At 45.4% G+C, this 20,617-nt stretch overlaps 1 long non-coding RNA gene across 1 annotated transcript; it reads left to right on the top strand.

The window, feature by feature from the left end:
* The first annotated feature begins 17,697 nt into the window (after positions 1-17,697).
* On the top strand, positions 17,698-20,381 carry LOC145421339 (uncharacterized). The gene is made up of 3 exons (XR_013902675.1): positions 17,698-19,932; positions 20,027-20,144; positions 20,234-20,381. It is a non-coding gene; the product is annotated as an uncharacterized LOC145421339 (long non-coding RNA).
* Positions 20,382-20,617: the final 236 nt, after the last annotated feature.

Here is a 20,617-nt window from a genome sequence, read left to right as displayed (position 1 = left end):
ATTCTGACAGACAGTAACAGCTCTATTACTCCACGTCTGACACATTTCCTTGATCAAAACTGATTCCTTTTTATTCTACAATGCCTTCTGGGTGGGAGTATGTTTACATGAGCTACACTCAGATACACTAACTTTGAACACAATGTACATCAATGAGGCATAAAATTTTGCCTAAAGCTGTGTTGTTCCCTTTTTTGTTACCAAGGTGTCATAGATGTACTCCATTAAATCTCTGAAGGTGTGCTTTGGTTTCTGGATCCTTTAAATCCTGTACATCTAAGTTATGAGGTGGGGTCTCCATAGATCGGACATGTTTGTCCAGCACATCACACAGATGCTCAATAGGATTTAGATCTATAGAATTTATTGCTGACTTAGTGCACCAAAATCAAGAGTGAGTTGCTGCAGAATTGGTTCCTGTCTTCAAAGCAACCATTTCAAAGATAGTGAGAGTGCAAATTCACTCTACCCAGTTGTAATACTTTCGCAAGGATTTCTTTTCCAGGGGTGACTGAAGCATGCGGTGTCATGCAATTATGGTTTGTTAGTGTGTCAGAAACATGCAAAGTATGTTTTAGAACTAAAGTCTGGATGTAACATTGAGACAAGACTTCAGCAGCTCCTCACATATGAGTCACATTTGAATGAACCGAGTACTTCTCTCTGCTGTTTTTCACTATGCAGGATTATTGATGTGAAGGCCATATTTCAACCCAAGTGAAAAACACAAAGTTCTCCAAAGAAGCATGAACTATGGTCGAAAGTTATTTATATCACTGCCTATTTTCGTGGACTTTGTTGCCCTTTTATCCGGCCATATGCTCTTGGGGGCTAATTGTAGACAAAGGCACTGATGCTAAAGGACACCTTGTGCAGAGAAACACACAAGTGATCTGTATTTCAAACTGTGAGAATGAAAACGGTTAGAAAACAATGGGTAGCTCTGTGTATTTGCCAAGGATTTATGGATGTAATACATCGTTTCTGTTTAACAGGAAACCTTTCAACACAGACTGAGTGTACACAATGACAAATCAGAAATTCAGGTTCCACACGTGTACCCAGAGTTTTTTTTTTCTCTTTTGGCATTATGGTATGCAAATGTAATCAAGTATGATTGACCAAATACATGTTGTTTAATCATTTAAAATAAACAAAAACAAACTGAAAGATTTTTGTAGCATATCCAGCTTGCTAATTTTGTAAGTTTTCAGCCCAAGTGCTCAGATTGTCATGAAGATTGTCTACAGAGCTGATTCTAGAGCAGTACCCACTATACACAGTGATTTTCACTGGCATGCTGGAATCCTGCTGGCAGGGACAGATGGTTTTGAGGACTGAAAAAATAATCATTAATATTTACTTACTATCATGAGAGCTTGGGACATTACAAATTTCTAAAATCATTCACAACATTTGTCAATGACAACAACAAAAGTCTGAAATATGAACATGGGGTCTTGTATATTGACGCCTTGGAGTAACTGCTGTCTCCTCAGCAGTGGACTTTCCCCTTGGCTCAGCAAACTGCTTTAAATGAGATGAGAAGAGCTGCTGTGATTGCTCATTAGTGATTGTGGAGAACTGTGCCATGCTGTGTATTGCAAAGTCAAATACCCAACCTTGCTGAAAATTGTTCTTAAGCCACGCTTTTTCACGTAAATATATATGATGTTAATATAACTGTGATATGCCTACTATGTACTGTATCAGGTCAGTTAACACCCAGGGCTCCATATTAACAAATATTATGTCTAAAGAAGCATGATTTTGGAAGACAGATTTGTTAAATTCTGTCTTTATATGGTGATTGCATTGATTTTACAATGAAAAAGGGAAGTTAAGTGTTACACACCGGCCCGAAGCCGGGGTGCAACACAACAAAAAGATAAACCCGATACATAATAACGACAAAAAAAAAAACACACCACGGCAGAATGACGAGAGTTGGTTAATTTATTCACTGAACAGGTAGCGAGCTTCAGGGTGGGCGATGCCAAAACAACAAACAAAACACACTAGAAAGAAAAACAGAGCTAACTTACCTCCCACGATTCCAAAACAAAATACAATTCTCTAACCTGTCTCCCTACCCGAAACAGGAAAAAAGAGGGGAATAAAAGAAAACGGCTTCCCACCCCTACAGCTACCAAGCCCAGGTACAACCCTTTTTCAACATTAATATTGCAGCCCCGTGCAGTCACACACCACGACGGTCCCCAGTCACACAGCTCACGGGGAACCAGGAAAAGTCTCCTCACCGGCCCAGTCCAACCCCTTTTGTAGCTGGCCTCCTTCCTTCCTCCACCAATGGGCGGCCTCCACCTGGAAACAAGCATCGCTGAATACAAATACAAACAATAACAACCCCGTACCACAAATAATGACCCTGGGTCATAACACCCCCCACCTAAAATCAAGCATCTCATTAGAGAGATGCTAGACCTAGGTCTCCACCCGGGATAGGGCATCGGCCACAATATTATCAGCCCCTCTAAGATGATGGATGTCAATATTAAAGTCCTGCAGCAGCAAAGACCAACACATGAGACGCTGATTGTTATTCCTCATGCGAGAGAGGAAAACCAAGGGGTTGTGGTCCGTATACACAGCGGTTGGAGCGGGGCTGGAACTGACATACACCTCAAAATGTTGGAGGGCTAAGAGTAACGCTAAAGTTTCCTTCTCGATGGTACTATAATTCACCTGATGTTTATTGAATTTTCTTGAGAAGTAACACACGGGGTGATCAATACCCTGGTCATCCTCCTGCAGGAGTACAGCACCCGCACCATGCGCACTGGCATCCACCTCTAACTTAAACACCCGAGTGAAGTCAGGGGCCCCTAACACTGGGGCACTGCATAACAGGGCTTTGGCTGAGTCAAAGGCATCCTGACAATCAGAGTTCCACAAAAACAGGCACGACGGACTTGTCAGGGCCGTCAGAGGAATAACCACGGTGACGAAATTTTTGCAGAACCCTCGATAGTAGCCACACATTCCCAAAAAACGGCGAAGCTGACGCCGCGTAGTTGGTACAGGGAAATCCAAGACGGCCTGGACTTTGGCCATGAGAGGGTGTACCTGCCCCTGTCCCACCTGCTTCCCTAGGTAGGTAACCACAGCTTTGCCAAACTCGCATTTGGCCAAATTGACTGTCAAACAGGCACCCTTCAATCGGACAAGAACCTCCCGTAGCGTCTCCATGTGCTCTAGCCAGGTCAGCGAGTAAACCACAATATCATCTAAGTAGACCTCGCATCCCTGAACACCCAGTAGCACCATGTTCATCAGCCTTTGAAACGTGGCGGGAGCATTTCTCAACCCAAACGGCATCACCGTGTATTGCAGGAAATGGTCTGGTGTCACGAAAGCTGAAATCTCCGACAGGGGCACCTGCGACAGGGGCACCTGCCAATAACCTTTCAAAAGATCTAGCTTGGTGACAAATCTGGCTGAGCCCACCCTATCAACACAGTCATCCATATGGGGGAGCGGAAAGGAGTCTGGCTTGGTGATGGCATTTACTTTACGATAATCATTACAAAAACGTGGGGTTTGATCAGATTTAGGCACCAAGAGGGTAGGAGAGCTCCATGGACTGAAGCTGGGCACCGCAAAACCATTCTCCAACAGGTATTCCACCTCCTTTCTCATGATTGCCCGCTTTCCGGGATTGACCCGATAGGCATGCTGCTTAATGGGCCGGTGTTCGCCAACATCTATATCATGCTCAAGCATAGTGGTTTGAGTCGGCTTGTCACTAAAGAGCACAATATGACCACAGATCAGATTGTAAATATCCTGCCTGTGGGGCTCACCCAAATACAGCAAATGAGCCTCAAGGTCCTCCAAGATCTTTGAATTCTCCAAGCGGGCCCCTGAGCTGGGTCCCTGGGGTTCACGCAACCCATCCACCTCCGGTTGGTAGGAGGGTGAACCCACCGTCACCACGGGGGAAACAGAGTTAGTCTGGCTCTGGTTCCGGTCCACATATTTCTTGAGCATATTAACATGACAAACCCGGGACTTCTTCCGCCTATCCGGGGTTTTAATCAGGTAATCTGTGTCACTAACTTGGCGCTCGATCTCATACGGACCACTAAAACGAGCTTGAAAACATGAACCCACAATGGGTAAGAGAACTAAAACACGCTCACCAGGCAAAAAGGTGCGCTTGAGGGTCTTCCTATCATACCTCTCTTTCATCTTCTCCTGAGCACCGGAAAGCGACCTGCGCGCCAACTCACATGCAGCGTGCAGCCTCTCCCTAAACGAACTTACATAATCAAGCACGTTGTGCACGGGCCGCGGCTGGTCGGGCTGCGCGAGCCACCCCTCCTGGAGCAGACGTAGGGGTCCACGCACCGTATGCCCAAAAACCAATGCCGCCGGGCTAAAACCCAGGGACTCTTGTGTGGTCTCTCGAATGGCAAATAGCAATAACGGCAGGCCCACATCCCATTCGGACTCAGTTTCAAAACAGTACTTCCGTAACATGGCCTTCAAGGTCTGATGGAATCGCTCCAAAGCCCCCTGCGTTTCTGGGTGATAAGCACTAGACACCCGGTGCTTAACCGACAACTCAGTCATCACCTGAGCAAAAACCCCCGACAGAAAATTAGAGCCCTGATCGGTCTGAATGTACTTCGGTAACCCAAATATAGAAAAGAACTGTACTAAGGCTTTCACCACGGCCTTAGCCCTAAGCGATCGCAGGGGGATAGCTTCTGGAAACCGTGTGGCCGCACACATTATGGTGAGTACGTACTGTTAACCCGCCTTAGTTTTCGGTAAAGGCCCTACACAGTCCACAATAACATGCTCGAAGGGCTCCCCTATTGCAGGAATTGGATGTAACGGGGCGGGTGGAATGACCTGATTGGGCTTACCCGACACCTGGCACACATGACAGGACCGACAATAGCACGCCACATCAGACTTAAGCCCCGGCCAAAAAAAGTAACGAAGCACTCGGTCATAAGTTTTTTTAATCCCCAAGTGGCCTGACAGATGATGCTCATGGGCCAGACTCAAAACCTGGGGTCGGTACTCCGTCGGCACCACCACCTGAGTGACCACCTCACCCCCCAACCCACCCACCGGAGCCCAATTGCGTAACAGAACCCCGCGATCAACTTCATAAGATGCAGAACCAGGCACCGCCCCTGGCTGCAAGGCAGCAGCTCGACAGGCAGACAACGTATCATCAGCCTGTTGGGCCGCAATGAGCTGCTCCCTGTTTACCGCCAGGCGCAAATCCTCCGACACCACACTAAAAACCTTCGCCGTCCCACCATCCACCCCCGGAACAGAACTATCATGCGGCTCAGAGCCGTCCGGAAACATTTCGGATATGTCCACCTCACCACCCAAGCGACGAGCTTGAGCACGAGTAACCACACATGCCGGAAAAACCGTGGAGTCACCCAGCTCCGACGGGAATTGGCATAACCGATCCGAAGTAGGACACTCAATAACTTCCAGAGTAGCCGGAAACACTTTTCCCCCGGCCAAGTCATTTCCCAAAATAAGATCAATGCCTTCAATCGGCAGCTGATCTCGAACCCCCACCCGCACAGCGCCCGATACAAAAGACGAGGTCAAAGTAACCGTATGGAGAGGCATGCGTAGAATACTCATCTGTATACCCCACACCAGTAAGTCAGAACCACAGTACGACTGCTGAGAGAAAGGCACGACTCCACGCCGCGCCACCGAATGCTTCGCCCCTGTATCCCTCAAGATGGTGACCGGAACCCGGTCCCCCGCATCACCAGACAACGATAAAAACCCCGACGAAATAAACGGGCGAAACACCTCATCTATCCCCCGCTGAACGACGCCAATCGGCATTAAGCTAGGACGGGTTACCGCGGAGCAACACTGCACGGCCCCCCCCGAAATGTTGGCCCGCGCCCCCTCCCTCGCCCTCAGCACGGGACAAGAAGCAACGAGATGACCGAGCTCATGACAAAAAAAACATCGGCGGTCCCCAGCGGCCACCGTAGGGCTACGCCGCGAGAGCGGGGGAGAACGCCCCCCCCCACCTCCGGCAAAACTCTAGAACCCCGACGTAACGGAGGGGAAAAACCCCTCTTATGCATCAAAGCAAACTCATCTGCCAGAACCGCCGCTTTCGCGAGGGAAACGACCTTCTGCTCGTTCAAATAAACAACCACCCGCTCTGGCAGACACCCTTTGAAATCCTCCAATAACACTAACTCCCTCAGCTGTGCAAACTCCTTAACCTCACTAGCCTGGCACCACCGATCAAAGAGCAAACCCTTCTCGCGCGCAAACTCCACATAAGTCTGATCCCCCCCCCTCACACACTGCCGAAACTTCTGACGGTACGCTTCAGGCACCAACTCAAAAGCACGCAATACAGCAGCCTTAACCCTTTACAGCCGATCGGAGCGGGCACGCTCTGTTTTGCGTAACTATTTTTAAATCCCGGTAGCTCTGCAACCACATAAGCTAGCGCAATAATTTTTTTTGCATATGAAACTGGAGGAGTTGTACTTACATCTTATGCCATCAGCTTGTCCTAGGTCACAGTTTCCTTCCACATATAGCTTTGCAAAAACTGCATAAAAATCACTTGCAGCAACAAAAACATGATATTCCAGAAACACGCTTCGCCGATCCATCAGCTGTTTGTAACACTTCCTACGTCCATCAGCGCGAACTATCACATGACCGCATGACCTGCCCGAAACCGGAAGTGACGTCATTTTGCGGAAATGTAGTTTTTTACGATCGGGGCCTTATGAGCTTGTGTTTTACTTGTTATGTGTTTTAAAAAGTTATGTTTGACTTTATGACTTTCTGTGTCGTTTCTGGGATGCTTAAGACTCATATTGCACTGCTGGAAATAGTTATTTTGATGCATATGCTGTTATTTTGCAAATTTGCACTATAATATTTATTTTCGTTTTTCCTGCAGTATATAAAAATTGGTGTATTTCAAAAATAAAACTATGAAGACACTCAAAATAAATTTCCTGTGGTGGGAAACTATTTTGTGCAACTTTTTTGTATTTACAGTTTTGAGGGATAAGCCTCTTAAATTTCTCTAACTAGAAATATATGTTAAAAAAACAAAAACGATTTTCAATTTTTTTGTAGTTTATTGCACTTTTTTGCAATTTATGTAATTACTATGCACCTAATGCAGACATATTATTAAAGTTTGGGCTATAATGGTTGTATTGATGTATAGCAACTTGAAATGCTCCCAAAAATGGCTCCACAGCATGTAAAAATATAATATAAGCTCTGGCGAACTTGGTTCTATGGTAGGTCTTAAAGGGTTAACCACACCATAATCTAAGCTCTCAGATGCCAACAGGCTAGCCCACACCTCCTGAGCCCTACCCACCAGCCGACACTGCAACAGTAAAACCCAGACCTCCTCCGGCCACTGTAACGCGGCAGCCACACGCTCAAAAGCAGGAAAAAACGACTCCACCTCCGATTCACAAAAGGGCGGCACCAATTTAATGTGCCTCCCAATATCAAAATCCTGACGGAGAGCCGGGGCGGGACCAGGCGCCGGCGGCGCAGGGAGCACAGAGGGCGCAGGCGTGGGCGGCGTAGAGTCAGGGGCACGCGGCGTAGAGTCAGGGGCACGCGGCGGAGGTCCACGCTCCAACTCCAACGCCCTCACCCTCAGATGCATCGCTTCTACCTCCAACCGGTGACTACTCAACTCCACCTCCTTAATGCGGAGCAACAACTGGAGCTCCTCCGCCGACGACCCCACCACCGGAGCCGGAGGAGCCACAGAGAGGGGCGGCCACAGGAGGAACAGACACCGGAGCCAACGGCTCCACAACCGCCCCGCCCGTCCCACCAACAAGCGGCACGCCCGACAGCAAACCCCGCTCGCTCAAAGCCACCGTGACAAGCTGCCGCAAATCTTCCTTCTTCACCCCCGCCGGCGCTCGCACATCAAAACGGCCCGCAATAAGCAACAAATCCTCCCTCCGACACCGACCCAACTGCTGCAAGGAAGGCGCCTCGGCAAACTTGTCCACATCGAACTCCATCCGCGGCCACCCACACCAACAACCCCCAAACACACAAAAAACAACCCCACACACCCACACGAGCCCCACGACACACAAACGAACCTGAAATCCCTCAAACGAACGAGCCCCCATTTATGTTACACACTGGCCCGAAGCCGGGGTGCAACACAACAAAAAGATAAACCCGATACATAATAACGACAAAAAAAAAACACACCACGGCAGAATGACGAGAGTTGGTTAATTTATTCACTGAACAGGTAGCGAGCTTCAGGGTGGGCGATGCCAAAACAACAAACAAAACACACTAGAAAGAAAAACAGAGCTAACTTACCTCCCACGATTCCAAAACAAAATACAATTCTCTAACCTGTCTCCCTACCCGAAACAGGAAAAAAGAGGGGAATAAAAGAAAACGGCTTCCCACCCCTACAGCTACCAAGCCCAGGTACAACCCTTTTTCAACATTAATATTGCAGCCCCGTGCAGTCACACACCACGACGGTCCCCAGTCACACAGCTCACGGGGAACCAGGAAAAGTCTCCTCACCGGCCCAGTCCAACCCCTTTTGTAGCTGGCCTCCTTCCTTCCTCCACCAATGGGCGGCCTCCACCTGGAAACAAGCATCGCTGAATACAAATACAAACAATAACAACCCCGTACCACAAATAATGACCCTGGGTCATAACATAAGTAATAGAGATAAGCGGTTATGAATTAAAGTCAGTTCAATGCCTTCATCTGTATTTTATCCTGTTCAGCCCGAAAGGACTTTCTGAGCTTCCTGCTCAAAAATGACATGCCCAAAATGAATGGAATATTTTTCTGCAATTACAAACTCTGTGTAAACAATCTCATTATTAAAATAAAGGTGTAAATGTTAAAGCAGATGTTACTGTGTCAAAGTTACTGAGGCTGAAACACAGAAAAAGTAATTAGATATTTTCCTAGCCTAATTTATTTATTTATTTATTTTTACCTCATAACCCCTTTAAAAATATACTTTCGTTCACATTTTAATCCAGAAAACCAGTAATCAACATATAAAACTTCATCTGTGCAAAGGTTATGCTTTTAAAGTGAAAAATTACAGCACTTTTAGTAAATAAATATTCTGACGTTGTGCCGTTTGTACAATTTTGGCACACTTTTGGGCACCATATTTGAGTTGAATTGTTTTGGGTATTAAATTTCAGAAATAATTTAATTTCATTTACATGCCTAAAATTACTTGTTTTTTGGACTAAATGGTGCTTTAAATTCTGAGGGGCTGTATCTTCGGCTTCTATTGGTCAGTTTGCATGATTGACACCTCTTTTTAATTGTTTGAGTCAATAGAATCACTGTAAGGATGCCGTCAGTTCTACTAATCAGAAATTACAAGGTGAAAACCCCACATGGCCCTAAATTTATGAAAGGCGGGATAATCCAGTCACATGTCTATAACTGGGTTGAAAATGGCAGTTGTTGATAGAAGTGGTTCCAATGCACTGCCATTATCAGAAGCTACAGTGGCTATCGGCTACTGGTAAAAAACAATGAAGGAAACTGGCACAGTAAGCAATGCTCTGTCTAAGCGCTATTTGCAAAGCTTGCGTTTTTGTGGTCTTCTGTTGTGGCTGGTTCAATTAATTTTGCATGGTGAAATATGGTGTTTTGGAATCCATGAGAGCTTGCTAGCCGACTAGCTACATGAAGTCAGAAAAGTTTATGGGTCGGTTGTGTGTGTGTTTAGCAGACTTTTGCGCAATTACGTAACTACTCTTTTAATCATCGCTTATATGAGGCTACATGAGGAGGTTTATGTGAGGATTTAGCTGAGATTCTAAGGTTTCTGTGGGTACCACATGCTGATATTTGCATAAAACACTTGACGTCACGGAGGGTTACATATTTCTTCAGCTGGGAGCATTGGGGTTCAAGAGGTTAAGAACTCTGCCTTATGTTACTGGAAGTGATAACAAAGTGAGTATCAACACTTAGCAGCCATTTTGGTAGTAGCTCTGGACTGTAATTTACACAGATGAAGCATGTACCTAGACTAACTTTAATTGCAGTGGTCATCAAAATATAAAAACTCTTTATTTAAAAACTTTGTTGACTGCCCAACCGATGGAAAACAACAAAAAATGGTTTAAAGACTCTTAACTGCCCTGGAGATTATACTTTCACCATGATCTTTCTTTTGTAATGTCTCTGGTAAAAACATGATGCTTTAGTGTCAAACATAAGCCCTAGAAGCTGGAATCCGCCACCCAAAGAATCCAGTCTGGCCTAACTAGTTAGCTTTTAAGTGTTTTTTCATACATTTTACAGTTTTCCCACTGATGATAGTGATGGTGTCCTGGTCCGAGTGAGCCGCTAGGTGTGTTCCAGTGTGGGCCCTTTCCTCCGTTGTCTGCCTCTGGCCCAGGCTGCCATTCTCTCATGTATTTCTAGTTATGACCCCCACACCAAGTATTACTCTGTGTTTTGTGTTAACTCCACCGCGTAAGTTCTGTACTTCAGTACAGCTTTATACAGGCCTTTGGCCCCCTTTGACATATGGTATTATACAAAATATTTAAATACCAGATACACAATTAAGTGACAGAAACTTCTGAATCTACTATAGAAATGTATGATTTTTACACTGGGATCACAGTGGGAAAAAAAGAGATATTTACCCAATTAACAAAAAGATTTCCATTTTATACTTATAGGACAGTCTATGGCAATGAGCTACCAAAACTTCAATTCAAGTGATTTTAATCTTTAACACATCTATATCATGTTCAATTGAAGTTGCACTTCTTGACTTTACACTAAAATATCTCTGGAATTAAATGGTCAGTTAAACTTCTTTATGCTGACAAAAAGGAAAGTTTCACTTGCCCCACCCACTTTACATCAAAGTGTGCTGTATGTAGCCTACAATATACAGTGGTTTGCAAAAGTATTCGGCCCTTTGAACTCTCCCACATTTTGTCACATTACAGCCACAAATATGAATCAATTTTATTGGAATTCCACGTGAAAAACCAATACAAAGTGGTGTACACGTGAGAAGTGGAACGAAAATCATATATGATTCCAAATATATTTTACAAATAAATAACTGCAAAGTGGGGTGTGCGTAATTATTCAGCCCCCTTTGGTCTGAGTGCAGTCAGTTGCCCATAGACATTGCCTGATGAGTGCTAATGACTAAATAGCGTGCACCTGTGTGTAATCTAATGTCAGTACAAATACAGCTGCTCTGTAACAACACCATGAAGTCCAAAGAACACACTAGACAGGTCAGGGATAAAGTTATTGAGAAATTTAAAGCAGGCTTAGGCTACAAAAATATTTCCCAAGCCTTGAACATCCCACGGAGCACTGTTCAAGCGATCATTCAGAAATGGAAGGAGTATGGCACAACTGTAAACCTACCAAGACAAGGCCGTCCACCTAAACTCACAGGCCGAACAAGGAGAGCACTGATCACAAATGCACCCAAGAGGCCCATGGTGACTGTGGACGAGCTGCAGAGATCTACAGCTCAGGTGGGGGAATCTGTCCATAGGACAAGTATTAGTCGTGCACTGCACAAAGTTGGCCTTTATGGAAGAGTGACAAGAAGAAAGCCATTGTTAACAGAAAACCATAAGAATTCCCATTTGCAGTTTGCCACAAGCCATGTGGGGGACACAGCAAACATGTGGAAGAAGATGCTCTGGTCAGATGAGACCAAAATGGAACTTTTTGGCCAAAATGCAAAACGCTAACTAACACTGCACATCACTCTGAACACACCATCCCCACCGTCAAATATGGTGGTGGCAGCATCATGCTTCTGGGGGTGCTTCTCTTCAGCAGGGACAGGGAAGCTGGTCAGAGTTGATGGGAAGGTGGATGGAGCCAAATACAGGGCAATCTTGGAAGAAAACCTCTTGGAGTCTGCAAAAGGCTTGAGACTGGGACAGAGGTTCACCTTCCAGCAGGACAACGACCCTAAACATAAAGCCAGGGCAACATTGGAGTGGTTTAAAACAAAACATATCCATGTGTTAGAATGGCCCAGTCAAAGTCCAGATCTAAATCCAATCGAGAATCTGAGAATATGTATGTTCTAAGCATAATCTATTTTGAACCACTATTACCCGGTGCTATAAACTATAATTAGTCATGCAATATTAGCAAATTTAAAATAACAATTAAAAAAAAAACTAAGTAAAAAAAAAAAGAAACACTGTGTGCAGAAAACATAACTTGACATGTTGCACAATAACCCTGGAGCGTTTAGTGGATAAATGAGTGTTCAATTGCACACCTGTTTACTTTGACATTATGTGCACCATGTATTTTGTTTCATACCAGTTTATATGTAAGTGTTATGATTATAAATCTATTCCAGTTTCAGTTCCCCGAGTACATATGTGTTTTCACATATTCAGGTTAATTAGATCTCTGTTTCAGCTGAATAATTATAAACATACAATTTGTCCAGCACCATCTGGGACAAAAAGGGTAATCTAAGATTGAAGGTTTCACACAGCCTGGCAATTAAGTCTGGAAAAAAAAGTGCAGGAAGCAACTCAAAATCTCACTGGACCACCTGTAAAACATGTCAATCATAGTAAATGCTTCTGGTAGGTCTAATGCTTATGTTTGATTCTTGACATGATCGATGGAAACAATAGCTGGCAATAGATTCACAGATTTACCACTGGTCAGCAATTAAAGTGTTTAAACGAAGAGTTTGCTTCAAAAAAAACAAGATGGCGGCGCGCACAGGTGCAGCGGCTCTTAGCTCTCCAGTTTGGTGCTCGTTTTTACTTTTAATGTGGATATTTTTGAATGTTTGCAACGCCGCCATCTCTTACAGTCGCCAGAACCTAATTGATCTAGGTTTTAAATATAGTTTGTCTGTTTCTGGCGACTATCAGCGAACACACAACATCCTGGTGGAGATAGCGAGACCGCCAGGGTCACCGTGGATGGTCTGCCCGCCCAGCAAGCGTAGAAGGCGACAGAGGGAAAGAAAGCAGAAGAGGGGATGCCGGTCGGGCTCAGACGCTAGGCTACGCAAACATCCACACCGGCCAGCACTTCCGAGCCTTTTCCTATCGAACGCCAGATCCATCACCCACAAACTTGACGAATTGGAGCTACAGATAGCCAACACAAGCTTTGCACGTAACTGCAGCATTATTCTTATTACGGAGACGTGGCTTCACCCGCTGATTCCCGACGCTGCAGTCGAGTTAGCAGGCCGCACGCTACACCGGCATGACAGAAACAGCAACTCAGGTAAAAGTAGAGGAGGGGGGCTATGTGTTTATGTGCATAACGAGTGGTGTTGTAAAAGCAGGATCATTCACACACACTGTTCTCCTGATTTGGAGGTTCTGGCAGTCTCGTGCAGACCTTTTTACATCCCGCGGGAGTTTACAGTAGTTATTGTGATAGCTGTTTATATACCGCCGGATGCTAACGTTAGCACGGCTCTCAGCCTCTTGCTCAACACCATAAACAAACAACAGCTTGCCCACCCCGATGGGGTTTTTATTGTCGCCGGCGACTTTAACAAAGCGTGCCTAAAGACTGTGCTTCCTAAATTTGTCCAGTTCGTGGACTTTGCTACGAGAGGAGAACACACTTTGGACCACGTCTATTCAAACATCAGGCATGCTTTCAGAGCGACACCCCTCCCCCACCTGGCTGGATCTGACCACCTCTGCATGTCCCTCACCCCCACCTACACCCCCCTGCTGAGAAAAACAAAGCCCCAGACAAAGACAATAAAAACCTGGCCTGAAGGAGCCCTTTCTCAACTGCAGGACTGCTTCTCAACAACTGTATGGGATTTATTCTCCAGCCACAACCTCCAGGAGTACACGGACACTGTACTCTCGTACATCAGGAACTGTGTTGACAATGTCACCGTCAACAAAAGGGTCAGGGTGTTTCCAAATCAAAAACCCTGGATGAATAGCGAAGTGCAATCCCTCCTAAAAAGCCGCAACACTGCCTTCAAGTCAGGGGACAGGGCTGCGTATAGGGCGGCCAGGGCAGACCTGAGTAGAGGCATCAGGAAAGCTAAGGCTGCCTATAGGAGGAGGATTGAAGATCACTTTGCTGACAACGACCCCAGAAAAATGTGGCAGGGGATCAATCACATTACCAACTACAGAAGCAATAACCAGTCAACATCTAGGACTGATGCCTCACTGGCTGAGGATCTAAACCGTTTCTTCGCCCGCTTTGAGACGACCAAGCCCTCAGCTGCCACACCACTTCCACCCGCCCACAGCACTGGCACACTAACACTTAGGGAGCACCAAGTGAGGTGTGTTCTAAGGTCAGTGAATCCCAGGAAGGCGGCAGGTCCTGATGGAATACATGGAAAGGTTCTCAGAGCATGTGCTGACGAACTGACCGGAGTCTTCACTAAAATCTTCAACCTCTCCTTGTCATCAAAAACCGTCCCGCCCTGCCTCAAAACCTCCACCATCATCCCCATCGCCAAGAAGACAGCTGTGGCCAGCCCAAATGACTACAGGCCTGTTGCACTTACGCCTGTAGTGATGAAGTGCTTTGACAGACTGGTCTGTCAGCCCATCAGGGCCGGTCTGCCTCCCACTCTGGACCCCCACCAATTTGCCTACAGGACAAATCGTTCCACCGAGGACGCTATCACCATAGCGCTCCACACTGCACTGAGTCACCTGGAGCACCGAGGAAGCTATGTGAGAATGCTCTTTCTGGACTTCAGCTCAGCATTCAATCATATCATCCCGGAGATCCTGGTCCAGAAACTGTCTCACCTGGGACTCTCCACCCCCATCTGCCTCTGGATCAAGGACTTCCTGACAAATAGACCACAGTCTGTCAGACTCGGCCCCCACCGGTCCAGCACCATCACACTCAGCACCGGGTCTCCACAAGGATGTGTTTTGAGTCCCCTCCTGTTTACGCTCTACACATCTGACTGCTCCCCTACCCATCTCTCAAACACCATCATAAAGTTCGCGGATGACACCACAGTGGTTGGACTCATCTCAAGGGGGGATGAGTCGGACTACAGAGATGAGGTCAACAGACTGACTGAGTGGTGTTCAGTTAACAACCTCCAACTGAACACCACGAAAAGTAAAGAACTTATCTTGGACTTCAGGAAGGGCAGAGCAGACCCGGCCCCACTTTACATTCACGGGAGCTGTGTGGAGAGGGTACACTCCATGAGGTTTCTGGGCGTGCAGATATCTCATGACCTCTCCTGGACTGCAAATACTACAGCGGTGGTTAAAAAGGCCCAGCAGCGTCTCCACTTTCTGAGAGTGCTCAGGAGGAACAACCTGGAGGAGAGGCTGCTGGTGACATTTTACAGAGCCACCATAGAGAGCATCCTAACGTACGGCATAACAACATGGTATGCAGGGTGCTCAGCTGCAGACAGGAAAGTACTGCAGAGGGTCATCAACACAGCCCAGAAGATCACTGGCTGCTCTCTGCCCAGCCTGGAGGTCACTGCAAACTCTCGGTACCTCAGCAGAGCTGGCAATATCATCAAGGACCACTCTCACCCCAGCAACCAACTGTTTGAACTATTACCGTCAGGCCGACGGTACAGGTCACATAAAACCAGGACAAACAGATTCAGGGATAGCTTCTTTCCCAGAGCTATCACCGTAGTAAATAAGCACAAAAACAATTGAACCTATTCCATACCGTCACTGTCATTATATTATGCTGCTATTCATACTGTCATTATATTAATGCTGCTATCCTGTATATATTGTACATACTATTGTTTGAGTACTTACGATTGTTTTTTTTGTACTTTTTATATTTTACATTTATATTTATTATTGAAACTTGCACCAAGGGAGTGGCACTCCAATTTCGTTGTACTCTGTACAATGACAATAAAGGCTATTCTATTCTATTCTAAAAGAACATCCCAGATAGTGTTTGTAGGAGCTCTGCGTTTGAGTTTTCTTTCTGCAGGCACTTGTCGCTCCAAAGAAACAAACAACCAACCATGGACTGGTCATGCAACACAGAGCACCTGTATAAAAAAGCCCAAAGCTGACTGTACTTCCTCAGGAGGCTGAGGTCTTTTAACATCTGCAGGAAGCTCCTGAGGATGTTTTACCAGTCGGTGGTTGCTGGAGTACTTTTCTATGCTGTGGTGTGCTGGGGGAGCAGCACAGCAAAGAAGGACTCATCCAGGCTGGAGAAACTAGCTCTGTGGTCGGCATGAAGCTGGACACTCTGGTGACAGTGGCAGAGAAAAGGACATTAAAGAAACTGCTGGACATTATGGACAATGCTGGGCATCCTCTGCACACGGCCATAAACAACCAGAAGAGTCTGTTCAGTGACAGGTTGGTTCTCCCCAAGACAAGAACTAACAGACTTAAAAACTCCTTTGTCCCACACGCCATCAAACTGTTTAACTCCTCTCTGGAGGGGAGAGGGAGGGGAAACAGGAGGACAAAGGAGGGGGGAACAACTAAGCTGTAGTGCCTCTTCACCTCACTGTACAATACCTTGTGCAATACTTTTTGTAAATAGTCAACAGTGCAATAGACTCAATACTTGAAATGTGCAATTCACTTGTATTTTTATTTTTTATTCCTATTTATTCCCTTTGTATATTTTATTTATATTTGTCTCTGTATTTATATATGTGTGTGTGTGTGTCTGTGTATATATATATATATAACATTCTGTAACTGTAACTTCTGTCGGTGCTGTGCTTTTTTGGAAATCGAATTTCCCAGAGGAACCCACCCGAGGGATTAATAAAGTTCTATCTTATCTTATCTTATCTTATCTTATCTAAAAAGGCTAGGGTCTTCAAGGACCAAGACAAAAGATTTGCTGTGATGATCTTGAACTGCTTTCACTCATACTATCAGTCAGTTCATCTCAAAACTCAGTCCTGGCCTCTTCTGATAGCATTGAAAATGTGTCTGTGAAGGTTCTCAGTCATCCAGGCCAGCGGTCTCCAACCCCCGGACCGGTACCGGTCCGTGAGTCGTTTGGTACCGGGCCGCGAGAGTTGAGGCTCAGGTGTGAAATGTATGGTTTTCAGGGTTTTTATCAGTTTTCAGCATTATTTTGTCATCGTTTTTATCGTTAACTCAGTTTTCCTGGGTCTTTTCATGTGTGTTATGAATAAATCTTCTTTTTTTCGGTACCGGTACTAGTTTTATTTTGTTGTATTTATCCGCGACACCTTAAAGGCCGGTCCGTGAAAATATTGTCGGGCATAAACCGGTCCATGGCGCAAAAAAGGTTGGGGACCGCTGATCCAGGCCATCGTAGTCTAAGGAGCTTGGAAAGTTAAACTTAAAGAAGTCCAGACGCTTTTCTTTCCAAGCTCCTTAGACATGGAAAAATGTATTGCACATGGGTCATTGGGCTAAAAAAAAGACTGATGCTAGCTAGACTCAATCTGTCAGAGAGATGCAGCGGTTGGGATGCACTGCTAAAACTGGTAGTAGGCGTGGTTAGTGATGGGTCGTTCGCGAACGAAATGGCTCTTACGGTGTGTTCACACCGAACGCGATGGACGCGAATAGAGCGTCAGGTTTACATGTAAAGTCAATGGAAAGGCGCGATGACACGCGATTGCGGGTCCCGCGAAAATTCAGAAGCAGATTTGCGTCGCGAAAACGCCAAAACGCGTGAAACGCGCGTCAGTGTAGCGCGTCAGTGTAGCGCGTCTGGCGCGTTTGACTCGCGAATAAAACCACGCGCGTGAGTTTTTGTGTTGCATTTTGTGCATACGCGCGTTTCGCGTCTACCGCTCGAGTTGGAAAGATCTGAACTCCAGCGTCAAATCGCGCCGCGACAACCAATCAGGAGCCTGGTGACGTGGCTGTGACCTAGGTCAAAGGGGCAGATCCAGCCAAAGCCCTTCATACTTCAATGGAGGGGAAGGCTAATCAATGCCGTAGCAAACAACCCGGAGCTGTACGACACCAGCTGCTTTCTGTACCGAGACAGGAATAAAAAGGACCGAGCTTGGAGGAAGATATGTGAAGAGATCGGGCAACCTGGTAAGTTCATTCATCTCTCTTTTGAAAGATTTCACTGACCCGGGGAAGCTGCCCAAAAGCTATCAAGCCACCGCTATTTTCCCACTGACGTACAAATACTGTTCTGCTTTTATGCATGTTGTCATTTAGGAATATATTTTATTGTTTATTAATAAACAGCACACAGTGGTCCCGCTGTTCATCCGTCACTGCTTCGCTTTTTCGCTGATTTTTTATTGCACAGTACAGCATTGCATTCTGCAGCCTGATTGACAAATCTGCTCCGTGCCGTGTCTCCTGCGCTTGCCAAATTTATCACGTTTGGTTTTGATAACCATCACGTCCAATAGAAAAAACAGCACAAAAACACCCATAACTATGACCCTCATTCGGAAATAGACACCTGCACCCCGAGGGAAAAAGGCGCACGAAAGTGGCGGGCAGATGAAGACAAACCGCGGCATAATAATACTTTTACGTTTTGCAATCTACAAAGGTTTGCACTTTGAGAATCAATTGTGAGAACTGTGACCAATGTTCATGTGTGTGGGGAAAACAGTGTATAAAGTGCGTGACCAGGGGCTAGTTATTCTGAGAACCCCTGCTGCAATAAATGAGGGACCACTGTCTACTCTGATTATTATATTCAACCTGTTAACATTTAATACTGTATTGATAGAACCAACTGATTCTGCAGCAGAACAGTTGCTTCTCCTGGCTCCCCAGTCCCTGAGCTCCTGCTGCTGCACCCACAGGTATGTACAGCAAGCACTGATACCTGTTTAGTCGGTGGGATTGCCTTGTGATCACCTTTACTAAATATCTACAACCAATCTGATTATATCCTGTTTTTGGTTTTTTTTTTTTCAATGTTGAAATTAAAATCTAGTAGCAGCCTTCTCATTTCTTTGTGTTTTGTGCTGTTTTACAGTCCCACAGGGAGGACGGCTCCGAGGCAGATGAGGGACGGGTCCCAGGACGGTCCATTGGCGCTGGAGCTGGCCATCCTGGTATCCCTAAAGAGTTCACATCAGTCTCCAATGGAGCATTTCCTCCTCAGCCTTGTTCCTGCTCTGGAGAGCAGCTGGTCCTTTTTATTCCTGTCTCTCTGTAAATTCTTATATTTTATATATTTATGTTTAATGTTTTTCTGTTTGAGAATTTTAATATTATTTCAAATAAATTTTTATGACTAATGTCTCGGTTCTACTACACAGCAAATATTGGCACACAACTTGACACATGTAGAATGTATTTCATATTATACTAATGACAAAATCACAAAACTTAAATCTTACATAAAACATTTTGTAATTATAAGGATAATTACAAAATGTATATTAGATAATATCTAAAACAGTTGTGTTTTGTTTTAACTTTAACATATCACAATTTGATTGGTAGCAACTTTCACAACTACAGTGTGCCAATCACTCATAATTCCTAAACATGTCAATCAGGTAGGAATGAAGTAAGACATTAATAGAAATAAAGAGTTGTATGTTGACATGTAGCCCTTTCCTTGCTTAAATCATTAATATTTTTGAAATATTAATCTGTGATAAGACAGCTTATCAAGATAGAACCATGTAACTAGAGATGAACCAAACTGTTCACAGTTTTATAACTCTGTTTTAATAAAGGCTGGTGACCCCTGTTATAGAGTTTGACAGCTGCAGGGGTTATATATGTTAGGAGGTGGTGGGTAGGTGTATTGTTGTTGTTTGGGTTTTGTTTTCCTTTTGGTTGTAGGTAGGCGAGGCGGGGCTTGATGGCATTCCAGCACACCTGCGACGCATCGGACGTCATCAGTGAGCGCTTTTAGGGAGCAGAGTCACGGACATCTGGTGTCGGAGTATTGTCGCTGTCACAAGTGGTAACGAGTCAGCACAGGCTGCATCTGTTGATTTTACGCTGTGGAGCTGTATGTTTTAAAGGATCCACGTTTCACCTGCTTCTCTTTGTCTTAGCCTGTTCCATCGCCTGCCCGCCTACCTAGGATTTTGTGTTGGCTATTTTGGATCCGCGACGGAGTGCTACGTACCATCAGGCGGCGATCACCGCAGCGGCTGTGGTTTGGGTGGTCAAGTAAGCTCTCCAACTCTCTCCGTCCACTTGTGTTTAACGTTCGGCTATCAACGGTACGCCATAAGCTCTGTTTTGTTCCCTGTTGTCAGGTAGCTCCGGTGCGTCTGCTGCCTACCTGCATACTTCGGCTCCGTCTCATCTCCTCGGTGTTTATCTCCTGGCACATTTTTATCCATCACTGTATATAGCCCCTTCCCTTGTAAATATTCCCCCACTCGTGTATATATATAAAGCTTGCATCACAAACTATTTTGCGTCCGTGTGTGTTTCTGCCACGTAATCCATCTGTGTAATCCAGCAGACCTAACAATATACAAATATTCAACTATCCCAGAATTAAACCAGGTCTAAATAAAAAGGAGTGAGTATCACTACAAAGGTTAACTCAGTGGTCCTAATGCTACAGTTTGATATCAGCAAACAACAAGCGCATACATTGATAGGACACCACAGCCATGCTATCATTGCAAACA

The sequence above is a fragment of the Astatotilapia calliptera genome, chromosome 17 (genome assembly GCF_964374335.1).
Source record: "Astatotilapia calliptera chromosome 17, fAstCal68.1, whole genome shotgun sequence".
Classification (NCBI taxonomy): domain Eukaryota; kingdom Metazoa; phylum Chordata; class Actinopteri; order Cichliformes; family Cichlidae; genus Astatotilapia; species Astatotilapia calliptera.
This window is presented reverse-complemented; position numbering and strand designations above follow the sequence as displayed.